The 14,804-nt window shown below is 39.1% G+C and overlaps 1 protein-coding gene across 1 annotated transcript in view; it reads right to left on the bottom strand.

Moving 5' to 3' along the window:
* Positions 1–3,277: 3,277 nt before the first annotated feature.
* The window catches only part of THADA (THADA armadillo repeat containing), a 506,671-nt gene continuing 495,144 nt past the window's right edge, over positions 3,278–14,804 (bottom strand). The window contains exons 49-52 of the mRNA XM_030269014.4: positions 11,625–11,691; positions 10,694–10,971; positions 9,912–9,961; positions 3,278–8,121 (exon numbers count right to left, since the gene is read on the bottom strand). The gene's annotated coding sequence lies outside the window, so the exon portion shown is untranslated. The remainder of the gene's footprint in view (positions 8,122–9,911; positions 9,962–10,693; positions 10,972–11,624; positions 11,692–14,804) is intronic.

The raw sequence follows: 14,804 nt of genomic DNA, 5'->3' as shown, positions 1-14,804 counted from the left end.
GGAATACAATGTTGTAATATATAAGCAAAGCATGCAGGACCCCAAGCCCAAACACCAAGGACAGACATCAACACAGCCTCAGAAAAAAGAGAACAAATACACAGGGCACATGTTAAGTATCAGGCTTATCCAGATAACCAGCTTGCAGGTGCAAAAAATTAAGTTGAAACTATATTCTCTCAAAACAAGCAGCTGATTGGAAGCACACCTGAAGTTGACTTTTGGTGTGTGCCTCACCACCTTGCTGATCACTCAGATTATTCTCTTGATTGTCTTGACCTTTCAGTTACCTTCATTCAGAAAGTTCATGTGTGCTGAACTGTGTCTCTTTTATTTCATTTCATCTCTTAGCTGTTACAGAATGACTTTTCCTTTTCCACCTGGTAAAGAGCTTGTAGGCTTTATGCATCCCTTGTTCCTGTGGGGTGTTTCAGTGTGCTTCCCAAAGATGTCATCAGAGGCAAACTTCAACAACTGCTGAGTGTTCAGGAGTATTTTCTTCTAAGAACTCACATGTTTGCCTCTGAAAAAACAGATTAGGCCAGATTTGATGCTGGCTAAATTTTGAAATGAAACTTTTAGAGATGTTCTATTCTTTTTTTATAGGTTAATGCTGTCAGGGATGTACCTAGCACATTTGAACTCTTTGGAACCCAAAGTAAGAGGTCTGCTGCTACCAATGTCCTACCTGATCTAGTGCAAACAGAAGAGTTATCCCAATCCTTCTGCAGTGATAGGGAGCAAGGTATGAGGGTTTGGCCATGCACATGCACAGTACTTGTCAGAGAGAAACTATCCAATGTTTAGTAAACAAAAAGGTAAAACTGAGATGAACCACAAATTATTTTAGTCACAGTAGTAAATGTTTAGCTAGCTTGCTCAGATATAATCCTGTTCCCATTTCTTTTGAGAAAATTAGAAAGGCTACATATATGTATGTGAGTATTTCTAAATAACTGCAGCAATAATTGGTAATCCCTTGGTACAAGAAAATGTGCAAAGCATGTTATTTTGTTTTTCTTTGGACTATTGCATTCATATTAAATGTCATAATACTGCCATCCTTATAGGAAGTGAACAAAATGAGAGAGCCAAACTCTGGCTAGTTGCTTGTGGGCACAATTTCATAGAACTGAACTTTGGATACTCTATCTATCCAAAACTGTCTTCCTGATTTTATGTAGAAGGTACAGTTCAGGACTTTATTTCCTGCAGAGAAAGAGAAAAACCTGATGTTGGAGTAGGTAGGCAAATCAATATCCAACCAATATGAATGGGAACAGCATCAGGCTTGAATTTAGAAAAACAGATTTCAGTTATTTTTTCTTTACAGGTGTTCAAGGCTTCTTACCACAGGTAGAGACGAAGAGCTTGCAAGGACCCATTTTCAATTTAATGCTAAACTGAATGGAAGCTCACCTTGCTCCTTCTGCACATAACCATGTTCTATAAAAACACCTGGGATCTTACTGACACACAGGAGATAAATAAGTAGGAAGAATTCTTTATAATGTCTTTAGAACAGCAAGTAGTTCCCCTGTTTTGTTTCAGTAGTTTGCACCTCTCACTCGAGCCTGGCGAGGGGAGAGGACACGGTGTGTGCCTATCACATTTCATTTGCCAGGTACCTGCTGGGCACCAGCCTTGGGCTCCCGCTGCTCCCACAGACTTCCTATTGCTGATAATTAATTATTTATAACTAATGAGTGCTGGCCCTATGTTCGTATTATTTTTTTGGATTATTGTTGTGACTACACTGTTGCAGAAAGCTAAATTCTAGGTTCCAAGTTGGTTTTCATTCACACAGAACTAATCTTAGTAAGTGAGACTTGACTTTGGCATGATTATTTAGTCAGCATTACTCTTCCATTTTCCATTTCCAGAGCTATGTGGCTATACCATTCCATCCACCACCAGTAATAAAAGTACCTAGTTATTTAAGCAAGGACAGATGGGCGGGCTGACACTCTCTTCCTTCAATCTGAGGGTAGAGAAAGTAATTTCTAATCATACTATTGTTTTGGTTTGGTTTTTTTTTTCATTCAAAAGTGAGGGAGAAGGTGACTCACATTATGTTTGCAGTTCAGCAGCTGCCTCCTACTGTCCCCCTGAATCATCAGTTTGGTTGCAGCATTTCTGCCTTGGTCTTTATTGCTTGCAGAAAGGGCCTGATTAACCAGCCCTTAATTTCATAGACTTATAAAACATTCCTGCACAATTGGTCCAGCCAGCTTTTGTTAAGAAGGGATGCAGTGAAATCTGAGAATTAGATTGTGAGGGGAATTTGCAAAAGGAAATTAATCACAATTATTCCTTTCACTCCTTTTGGCACTGATTTACATACTTACTTTGATATCAAGTTAGTATAGGAAAGAAGAATGGTCATTTTAAAAGGGATCTTTCTGCAGCCATAGGTGAATATTTAAAATAAGTGCCATTGATGACATGTCAGCCTCTTCGGTATTCTGAGCTTTCACTTAGTGCAGAATATCCTCCTAGTTCTTAGAGATCAGAATATATCTGTTGTGCTCAAGGTAAATAAAAAAGAGACATAAAAAGTAGATGTATAAACAAGGAAAATGTGAAAACTTTGAAATAAATTTTTGAAAAAGGAATTGAAAACTATCAAAAACTTGATACAGAATTTCAAGTATAGACTCCTGTCACAGTCTTATTTTCCATGGAATCACCAACAAGGAATCCCTGGTTGCTGATGACACAGATGAATCAGAACAGCAGAAGTGCAGATTCATGTCCCACATGTGAGATTAGAATGTTATTTTGGTCTTCTTTTTATTAAGTGTATTGACAATAACTTTCTAAACACTTCTGGGTCCTATCACAAGCTAAACTTTGTGATTGTAGCTTTGAGTGCATAAAGCGGTTTAGGAACTTAGTAAAGACATCCTGATTTTCAATACATTTGATGTTCACTGTGGGATCTGAGATTTATGTCCCATTATTAAGCCTGACCTTCAGCATGCCCTGATGTTCAGCATCCTTCAGTAACTTTGAGAGGGAATTTATGCCATGCTGCTTGCCATGTGTGACTAACATAGCAATGGGTTGATTTTCAGCTCTTGTTATTATATGGCCTCTCCTTAAAAAGTGCTCTACAACAACAGCTATTAGTGACAAAAATAATAATCACCACCCTAAATTATGTTATTAGTTACACGGAATTACAAGACATAATTTAACATTGGCTCTGCCCATAAAGATTGTAATTGTCCCCCAAAATACAAATTAATTTTATGTCTAAGGAAGACTGCTTAGCAACAATAAAAAATACCGTATTTATTAGGATTAGCCCACTTAAATGGAATACATGAAGCTTCATAAATCTTATATTGCTTATGCAATATGCAAACACTAATTTTATATCAAATATGTGACTTGACATTAACAACCTTTTCAGTGCGTCAAAGTAGGTGTTACTATTAAAAAGCAATTATTGAATATATTCCTCAAAAGATGAGAAACAGAAAACCTTAACTTGGTAAAATACATATAAATGTCTTCTTGTCACTGTTCTACTGATTTGACACTAATTCCAAAATACATAAAAACTTATGCCATGGTATATAAACATAATATATCAGAACTATACAAGCATAGTAATAGCTATTTCTTATTGAATATTGTCCCTCTATAGGTAGTAAAAGTAGAAAAGTGTACAGATCTCTATTCCTGCTTAAGTTCAGCATAAGATAACCAAATTTTCAGCATAAGATAACCACATTTTGATGAAAAGCACTCTCATGCTTCATCAACATGGCATATTTTAATATATAGGCATATATTCTGTCATATTTTAATAGTACTGTTCTCTGTTTCTAAAATATTTTGGTATTTTTCAGGTACTTTAGTTAGACTGATGTCACCTAATAAGTTGTATTGGAATTCAAATCATCCCTTTTTCATATATCTTTAATCATTACAACGAACACATGAATCTTTTGTTATGATCAATAAAGGGAATAATTTCCCAACACAGTGCATATTTATTCAGGGTTCACAATCCCTTCCATTAATAACTGTAAGTATATTTCTCTGAATTTGTGTTGGGGAAGTTAATGCCCCAAAATCAGCATTTTCCACAGCAGCCCCATGGATGGTGCTCAGCCAAAGGCACAGCTGTTTGAGCAGCTCTTTGTGCGGGTTACCAGGGAATGACCACAGAAAGCCTGTTTGTGTGCCTCTCTGGGGGAAGGGCTTCTGCACATGCACTGAAATGTATTTTCTACTCATGTCATACAATCTCTTTCCAAGTTTTGAATCTCCTGGCACATTTTTATGCATCCTGATGACTTCATCATCATCATCATACAAAACATAACTTGAAGAAAGAGAAAACAGGTGAGGGCTCAATTTTAATGCTTCCCATTCTGCCCTCACTGCTCCTTACCACCAGGCTGCCCTCCTTTTCCTCCTCCCTCCTGACTTCAGTTACCCAACAAAAACCAACAAGTGAAAAACTAACCAAGAAAATGTTTCATAAGAAACAAATTCCATGGCACGCTCTTTCTGACACACAAACACACACAAAAGGCAGCTTTAGTAATAACCACAACTATCCAGTAAATCCAAAAAAGCCAACATAATGAACATACAAAAGTGTGAACTGCTAAACTGTGATATTCAGTTAGTTCTTGGCAGAACTCTTTTAAAATAAGTAGGGTTGACACTTGCTTAGAAATAGACACTTTTTCTTTCTTTTTTCTTTCTCTTGTTTCTTTCTCTTTCTCATTCGCCCCTTCTACCCCTCCTCTTTCTTTCTTTTTTTTTTTTTTTCACTAGAAATGAATTATATTTGAAGCTCACTGGAGCATAGATAAATGCAAGCTCACATATTTTTAACTTGATTACATTCTGCAGTGATATATAGAGGCACATAGCTACAGTAAGTGATTCCATGGAGAGAGAGGGGGAGGGAAAGAGGAGGGAGGGAGGGAGGGGAAAGCCCTCTGCGAATATGATAAGGAAAGCTGGGATGAATTGTGGTCTCTGTTCTCTGTTATCCAAGGGTGGCTAGCTGCTGCTGCACTAAAGGCCTTTATTCCCTGCCTGTGGGAAAGTGGTGGGCGAAGGCTGCATTCTCAGTTACACTGCACATGCAGATTTTAATTAGCTGGATTAAAAACAAGACCGTATCATGTCCTTTAGCAGTATTCTATCTAGAAACAAAAGATTTTCTTTCCTGGCTTCTGCAAGCAGCACAGTACAGCATTAATAAAAAAAAAGGTCATGGCAGTTCAAGATGAAAGGTCACACATGATAGAAACTCTATGTGAGAGGGACATCATGTTTATCTCTGTGATAAAGGAGTTCTGTCCAGGCAGGTCAGCAATGCCATGCCTCAATAAGAGGAAAATATAAACATATGGAGTGGATAGATGGTGGAATGGGGAGTTTGGAAAAGTGAGTTCAGTTGTGGAAGTAGAGAAGGGGCAGGGGGGTAGGAGAGCAAATTGCTTGAGAGAGAATATCAGCTGAAAGGATCCAGCTTTAAAACAGCCAGAGAGGGTCAAAAAGAGCCTGAGATGAAGCCTGGGGTGATGGCTGCAGAGCGCAGCTCAGAGCCTGTGCAGGGTGAATGAGCACTGAGCCAGCAGGCAGGGACTACCAGCCCAGGCCTCTGGGCTACATCCTTGCACACCAAAGCTCACTTGAGCATGGCCAGAGCCTGTACCTTTCTTCCACAAAGAGACCATGACTCAGCCCTGGGTCGAGCTTCAAGCCCCTAATCGCAAAGCCTCCCTAGACTGAGTGCTTGGGCTGAGACTGGGGTTTTTATGTTTTATTTGGACCATCATGAGTATTGTGTTGGGGGTTTGTATCTTAGGTTTTCTTTGTTTTCTTTTCTTTTTCTTTAGTGAGAAGCCAGGCTTTCCCCCAGTGAAGGCCAAAGGAATCTGCATGTACTTCCAAAGGAGAGTTAGCAGCTCTCTAACCTCCAAGGCTTTGCCCTGGAATGCACAGAGCTCTTTCAACACCACTGTTATCAGTAGGAGGGAGATGCAAGACCTCCTCAGTTTCTCACAAGATCAGGCTGCAAAAATAAACACATTGTGGCCTTACAAACCTTAACTGATGCGCTGGTCTCAGTAGGTCTGAGTAGAGCCACTACCATATGCAAGCATCCATGGGAGAGGGCTTGAAGACTGAGGGGCAAGACAGAAAAGGGAAGGAAAAGGGAGGCAAAATAGATAAGGTTAAATGCTCCTCCTCTGCTTTACCATACTTCCTGCTTTTCAAAATCCAGCTCAGAGAAAAAGTGACAATTTCTGAGTATATAATACTGGGCAATAACTCGATTCTTTGCTTCATAACATTTTCATTAAATAAGATTTACACAGCCTGTTCCAGGTATGATTATACACAAGTAGGGCTCTACAAACTTCTTTATGAGACTGACCCATAAATAAGTAAATTATGAAATAGACTTTTTACTCAAAAAGGAACACTGGGTAAAAGCACACAATCTAGTTCTAATAGTCAGCAAGGTGCTGTACATCAAATAACCACATTAATTAAGAGCACACCCATCCTGCAGCAAACCCGAGGCAAAACATGCACTGCTCTAAGTGTTGTTGAAATCAGTACCTGTCAGCTTCAGAAATTCATGCCTGAGGTCTAAGAAAAGTAAGGGCTAGTGCTGCAAGTTTAAAAAGGGCTAGTTTCTGGATAAAACAATACCATTTTTTCATTCTGATCAGCAATTCAGGATACTAGTTACCTACCAAACTAATAATGCAATGATGAAATTGTCCCAGTTCTGCTGCTGAGACCATTGGAAAATCATGGTTTAATTCAATACACGTAGGTAATTTTCTGTAATCTCAGTAATACAGCATGGTCTAATACGATAATTTTGTACTATGAGCTTTTTAAAACTACTCGGCCTTCACTGCCATTTATCTTCAGAATAGAGAAAAAGATTCAGGCATTAATTACCTGATTCTGATTTATATTGCTGCAGGCAGAAGTATAACACAAAACTGTGAAGTAGAGTGTTCCATAGGATAATCAGGGTACCATTGCACAAAGTTAGCTCTAGAAACACAGAGCAGGAGTTCTCCCCTACCCCACACTGTATGAAGGACATATCAGGCTTATCCAAAGCCAACCCCAGAGCTCTGACCTTGAAAAGATCCTGATATAACAACGTAGTCATGTCCTTTTTGCAGGGTTTAAAATAAATTGCCCACCCAGACATATGAAATAAGTTGCCACAGAAATCAAGGGGAATTTTATGTTCACATCAGTTCAGCATGTTTATGTGACCTCAAGCAAATGGTGTGTTTGTATCTCAACACCTCATTGCTTTTTACCCCTGTATCCAAACAGGGCGCTGGTCACACAAGCTCTTAGCAACTTGCTCAAAGCCATAGGAGAGCCTTCATCAGGGAGGAGAGCTGAAGCTGGCCTTTACAGAAGCTCAGTTTGTGTGAGAAATCTCTTGGTAGTTCAAAACCAACAAGTTTTGTGCAGGCAACAACCCAATTTTATTACTCTATGAGATTTCAAAAATTTTCAGTGCTCATTTGGTAAAAAATAACACGAGGAAAAGAATCCAAATGTGAAGGAGGTGAACAACCTAATGATTATACTTCTCAGCAGCTTCTGGTTGATGAGGCCAGAAGGCGTTTCCTGTTGACTCCTGGCAGAATTACTGAGGTTTCCCTCTGACATTAAGTAAACTAAACAAGACCAGCAAGGCATGGGCCCGAAACCATCCATACCACTAAACTGGTCCCTGGCATGGTTTTGGTTCAAGACTGCTAATGCTCTTCCAGACATGGAATTTGGTCAATACCAAAGCACAGCTTGGGTATTGACCCAAGTCAGGCACCATCTCCAATAGATATTTTGGATGTGGCCACCATGATTTGGAGGGCAAGAGAGTTTATCTGTGTGGATTCAAGCTCTTTCATGCCAGCTGGCCTCCAGGAAAATTCTCTGACTAATTTTGTTTAACAGTTTAGATGTAGTCAATGCGTCCAGGTCTTCCTTTCCTTCCATCTTGCAGATGCCAGCAGTCAGTGCTTCCAAGCATTGGCAGTGTTACATGGCATTCAGCAAGGTGACAGAAGTGACATGAGTTGACCATGCATCTCTCTGAAATGCAACAGAGTTCATTATATTTTAAAGATATTATATTCAAGATATTTTAAAGAAAATCAGTATAATTGAAGGAGTGAATCGAAACAGATCCACTAGAAGTAATAAAGAAACCAAAATAGAAAATTATATGAACAATTGAAAAATGAACAGGCCAATTTGTTTCAAATAATTCAGAGCTAGTTCTCCAGTACTATAAAGCTGTCTGCACAATAAACAAACAAACAAATAAATAAATAAACAGTATTTTTTAACAAATACAAACTGTGAAAGTCCAGGTACACTGTTGACAGCAAAAAAAATAGAAAGCATTGCTTTAAGTACAACTCAACCTGGTAGATTCTAGAGGGAAGAAAACATTTTTAAACAAAGACCTCCTAGTTTAAAGCAATAATCATCAACATGAAGCTTATATATAGTATGTGGCAGCTGTAACAACATTCATATCTCAGTGTGCCTGGTCTTAGGCAGAGCAAGGGAAGTGCTGAAAACAGTAGCATTCCTCATGGATCTGCTCCAGATCCCACAGAAGTCAGAGAGAATCTACACTCCATGCTTGCTTTCACTCTTGGGCAGCACAGCTAATGTTGAGCAAACAGACCACAGATATGTGACTCTCTCAGCAAGCCAGGCACAGAAGAAAAAATATCTGCTCCCTCCCTAAAGTCAGGATTTGGGTGAGGGGGAGGAAGAAAAACACAGAAGTGGCACTAGAAATACCTGGTTCTTTTGGCAGAGTCTGTCTTGCACTGGCCCTGACAACTGTAAAAGCTTAGAAGCCCCTCAAGACCCATTAGGTAAATAATGGTGGAGGTTGTTTCCAGGGCAGAAAAGGGAGTATGGTTTTACTTATTATTATCATTAATATGATGTTGCAAGACACTGTCCCTGCTAGAAGTGATCATAACAAAATATCAAATCATCAAAATGCACATGAGTCTTGGGCTCAGCTGGCTTACATGTTCTGGAAAGGTCATTAGTTTAAAGTTTCTGCTGCTGGGAACTGAGAAACAATGCCATCTCTCAGGAAACAAATCCTTCTTTTTAATGCTGCCCTGCCCTCCTGATGTTCCTACCACACTTCAGATTGTGTTAAGGGGAAAGAGAAGACAGCTGATCTCTTCTCCAGAGAACATGGCCATTGCATTGGATAAGAAGACAAGGGCTGGCGCACAAGGAAGATCATTCTACAGCTTCCCAGTGACAGACTAAGGACTCCAAAGAGTGAACTCTGGCAATTTAAGCAGTACACCAGAGCGACATCAAAAGGACGTGTGTCCTTTCACATCCTCAGCCTACATGAGCTGAAGATCCTAAAGGAGAGCTCCAGCAGGCAAGGTTGTATCTGCCTAGCAGAGAAGCAGACTGAAAGTTTATTCTGTTCAGCTTGCACAGCTTTCCCACAGTATTTTGTCTCAACATGAGTCAAGCTCAGAGCACATATTCTCATTGCTTGATAAGATGCATTCACTCAGATGTTTTTTCCTGCCTACTCTACACTAGGAAGTCAATATGAGGTAAGAAAAGCAGCACAGGAGACCTCCTATGGTGGTGCACATTAAATTGAAGAAATGGTAGTCCATTGCGTGCAAACTTACAATCACACTTAGGAGAGATGACGGGAGATAAACTAATTTCCAAATCATGCCTAAAATTACTAATTCTATCTTTTTAGTTCCTAGGGTTATGTTTTTAAACTTAACAGCAATTTTTAGATTTAATTTCAGCTTTATGGTATGTATTCCAACCAAAATTATGCAGAAATATGGACTTTGTAAACCTCTGACCTGTATTTCTGATCCAAAACCCCAGGATTACCTCAGTAAGTGATAAATCACTAGAGGTAAAAATAAAATAAAATTTAAAAAAAAAAAAACAACAAAAAAAAACCCCACAACCTCATAACTGATATTAAATGATAAAATAATGCCACAAATGAGGAACCAAAATAATTTTTGCAAAATATGTTCTCTATGGATGGAGATTTAATAAATATTTACTTTATGGCATCAGAACTGATACTATTGTGGCAAGCACAATGCAAAGAGGCTTTGCTCCCAAAGACCTGACACCAGCGCTGCTACTGTGTAGCACAGCTTTAAACCTGCACTGAAGCAATGCTGTAAATCAGGACTCGTTCCACCAAAGTCAGTGGAGCTAAATGACCATAAAACTGGTGTGAGACAGAAATCAGGTTGTTAACCTCTAAGGAGAGCTTGCACTTGTCTCACAAACTCTGTTTAGTCAGGCTGTATTTTATTCACTCAAAGTGTAAAATGAGAGCCTCAAACTAGGAAATAAATATTTGATTGTAGCTGAGCTATGCTTGATATATTTTCATGATACTAAACTTTTAGTAATTTCTAACTTTCAGTAACTTCTCTGCGCATATCCAATAATATTGCCTGAATTGGAATGGAGGTGTCTGGTTCTAACCTCAAACAGCAATTTGCACCATCTTCTGACCACAGTCTAATGATATGACAACCCAGAAGCAACTACAAGCTTCCTTCTTTGACCTGGAAGAGAAACCTGACAAGTTTCTCCAGAAACAAGAGAAATTACTTACCTCTCAAATAGTGGTAGTAGATTGATTCTGGTTCTTTTTCTTGGAAAAAACTTTGCAATTTTTGTTACAGTACTACTGAAAACAGGAAACTGAGGCCAGGAACCAGAACCTCAAAACATCTACAATCCCCTCTACTTTTTGAATACAGGCTTACTTTCTATTTTATTACTCAGAAGATAATTTTTGCCTAAATTTTCAATGGGCTGAGGCACATAATATTGGCTGTTGGATGCTGGAAGGGATTCCTCCTTCAGGAGCATCGAGGCACATTCATTGTACTGCAAGTTCAAAACATAGGTATGAAATTTAGTCTAAACTGCCCTGCAGGGAACACAAAATCCTCTGAATTCAGGTAATATGGCCGTATGAATCTGTGGGCCATGAGGATAAATGCTCCTTAAAATGGACCTTTAAACTCCAAGAGAATGTCATCCCAATGCTCACTACCAACCAGACAGCACACAGCACTCCAAGAGTCCTTTTGAGGGGAAGAATGACAATGTTGAGGATGTTCAGAGTGAATACTGAGCACACCTCTGAGCCCCCACCTCCAGAATGGCATAGCAGAAGGAGAAGAGCTAAAGCAGGGTCCAACAAGGATTATCTGACGTGTAGAAAAGCTTCTCTACATGGAGAGTTTAGGTGGCAGAGGATTCCTTGACTTGGAAAAAAAGATTACTGATGAGTAGTTGACATAAAATTATTAAAAATCAAGAAAGTATACAGGAAAAAATTATTCAGCATTTCTTAGACCATAAAAGTTAGGCAGACTTACTAGGAGGACTAGTACTTGCAAGACTAGGAAGACCAAGGGAGACACTGTTTTGTTTTATACAGACACTCAGTGTTGTATAGGCCAAAACAGTAAAAAACCCAAACATAATACAGTCAGATATATTCTAAAAATAAGGACCCATAAAGGGATACTGACCATGGTGTTATGAATTCCTTCACTCTTCCTTTCTTTGCATGTATTTTGGTGATGGGATCCTTTCACTCTGCAGAGATTAATTTGACATATCATTTGATTATTTTTGTTTTAATTACTTAGTATTCCCAATTGTCCAAGTTATATATTAAGATAGCAGATTTACATACATATTCAATGGAAAAATTATTAAGCACATATTAAGAAACTGAGACATCCAGATCTGGATTCCAAGTTCTTAAATATTCAGAGGTGTCTGGAACATATTTAATGATTTGTGTTATTAGCTATATGTTGTGTAGTAATTTAATACACAACAGGAAGTACATGCAAAAGTTGTTCAGCATGGAGCTCCTGATTTCTGATTTCCAGCTACATTGTAATTTTAAGGCATTTATTCATGCACTTTGGTTTTGGTCCTTGTGTGCATAGTGGAAAATCATGATAAAAGAGCCATCAAAAATTTGAAGAAAAAGATCAAGGGAAATACACTTGGGGTTTTGTTTATTTTATTTTTTTGTTTTCTTTTTTCTTTCTTTTTTCTTTAATTAGAAATCCTAAAGAGCAAAGGTAAGCCCAGAGATTTTGCAACTCCAGCCCATAAGCCTCTGTCAGTGTACAGAGAGGAGAAAGGTATTGCAGAGGAAAGGGAATAGGCTCTGGCCTGGGTCAAGCAGGTGCATTTCAAGGGTTTCACTGAGCTTGTACCATGGCTGCCAGGCTATCCTTGCACTAAATGCCCTTTCCACCCTGTTTCAATTTCTGTTTTGTTTTGTCCAGATGTTAAGGAGCTTTCTGTTTTATCACAGGGTAAATCTGGATTTGGCAGAAACAAAACAAAACAAAACAAAACAAAACAAAACAAAACAAAACAAAAAAAAAAAACAACAAAAAAAAAGTGCAGTTGATTTTCTCTGGGAAATGTAAACAGCATCCACCAAGCCAGCACTACCAGTTAGTGTAACAGCAGAGAAAGCTCTGGTTGAAATCTGGATTTCACCTCCTGAGTGGCACATACAGATGAAAAAAGTAAAACATTTACTTTGAAAAGGCTCATCCATTTATCTTGCTGGCACAAAAACCTCATTTACTTTATTTTATGTGATCTTAAGCATCTCAATTCCCCTTTTTGATTCGGCAAAAAAAAAAAAAAAAAAAAAAAGATGCTACTATGTAAAAAAAAGCAGCAAACTCTAAAAGCATTCAGAGAGGGACCACTAGCTTTAGCTTTCTGTTTGTGCAATTCCAATAGGTGTATTTAAATGTAAATGCTACCCTTTCACCCTTGAGCCACCTATTCTTACAGCCAGCAGAAAGAGCATTCATGGTATAATGTCTTTATGAGGGCAGATCTTACACTTAATTTCTCATGTGAATCCAACTCTTTTATAACACATTTTTGTGAGATTAAAAGAACAATATTAGTCTAGTGGCTCAGCAGCCAGATCACTGCTCTGTCACATGGAAGACGTGGGTTCAAAGGGATGGCAGGCAACTGTGCTGGGAAGTGCTTGATGGAAACTGCAGCCACGGAAAGATTCAGTCCTCCACTCTCACAGAATTGTTTAACTCCACATTATCTCCTCCCTCGGGCCAGACAGAGCCTCTCTCTCTCTCCAGCTCCTTGCTGGAAACCATCCAGCTGCTGCTCCCTTACACACAACTATTGGAAGGGCTTGAGACCCCAGCTCTCTAAACCATTTTCATTAGCCTGCATTTGCACAGTAGGGAGGATTTTCAAGAAGAACTTTCTGAGGATGCATTTCCAGACTAAGTCCCTTTGCCTGCCCAGTTTCACCCAGCGCTCATGGGGTTATCCATGCTTGTGGCATGGCTGCACTGCACAGCCCACGGATGTGCTGATAAGAGTGACAGCACAGCTCAAATCCTGATATGTCAGGGCAGAGTCTCACAGAACCTAGGGAGCCCTAAGTGCTCTGTATTAGGAGATTTATTTCTCGACTAGGGAAAAACCTCAGTCCATTTTGGTTAAGCAAGTTAAAAAATAAATTACTTAAGCACAGGCCAAGAAAACTGTATCTTACTTTATCCCTCCTGGATCAAAATAAGGCATAATTTTTTTTTCCAAATAATCTTTTTGCCTCAGTCTGGAACATGGTCACATGTGACAGACATCGGACTTTGGCTTCATGACACCTCCATGAAGGAATAAATACATTTTGGAGCATGGTCCTAAGGCAGCTGCAAGACAGCTGTGCTGTGCACTGATGTATGTCCAGCCCTCCTGATTAGTAGAATTATTATACTTTTTGTGGTGCTTCTCAGAGGACAGAGTGATAAGGGATCTTTGTGCAGAGTGACATTCACAGGCTTAACAATATGATATTTTTCTCCTTGGACTTTACAGCCCAAGTACAAGCCATGTTATTTTCTCCTTCTTTAGCAGCTCTGTGACGCAAGACAGAGAGGTCTGTGTATGCCGCAAGCACCAGCACCAATGTCAGGCATCCCACTTACTTCCCTCACTTCCCCTTCCCTTGATACAGAGCATATGTTTCATTGTGGCACCAAGCACAGGAAAACTGAGGGGAAATAGCCTATTATTTTAGGAGGTGCAGGACCAAGCACCTGGAACAGTGAAGTACTTGGAAAGCACTTCTGTAAATGTTTTAGGCTGCAATATATTAAACAATTAAGAGGTGTTGGTATTTCTCTGCTCAAGGGCATTTAAACCGGGAAGTTCCCGTTAAAGGCACCAGAACAGAATGTGTATGGTCATGCCCTTTAAAACAAAAAATACCTGGTTTTCCCCCCACTTTTCAGCAAAATGTCCAAATTTCAGCTGACTTGCTCTTTCAGCAGAGGAAATTAAGCCAGATTATTTTAATGCTGCTTTAGATTGTTAACTCCTCAAAAAAAAACCCAACAGGAGGGCGTGAGGGGGGGAAAGAAAAAAAGTCCAAAGAATAGAATCAGTTGCATTGAAAGCTCAATTCAGGTAATTTAGAAAATTGTTTTGCTAATAACCTTAATGCATTGCTTGTTTACCCAGGACTGTCAGCACTACAGGTTACTACAGGTTAGTCAGTAAATTGCTGATACCAGCTACAACCAACCCTTAAGAAATCCAGCATCTCTTACGTCTTTGCTTCTATTTTCCTGACAACAATACATGAGTCGCTATGCAACACCAAATTAGCATGAAAGAATAAGAACTTAATA

Source organism: Taeniopygia guttata, chromosome 3 (assembly GCF_048771995.1).
Source record: "Taeniopygia guttata chromosome 3, bTaeGut7.mat, whole genome shotgun sequence".
In the NCBI taxonomy this organism is placed as follows: domain Eukaryota; kingdom Metazoa; phylum Chordata; class Aves; order Passeriformes; family Estrildidae; genus Taeniopygia; species Taeniopygia guttata.
This window is presented reverse-complemented; position numbering and strand designations above follow the sequence as displayed.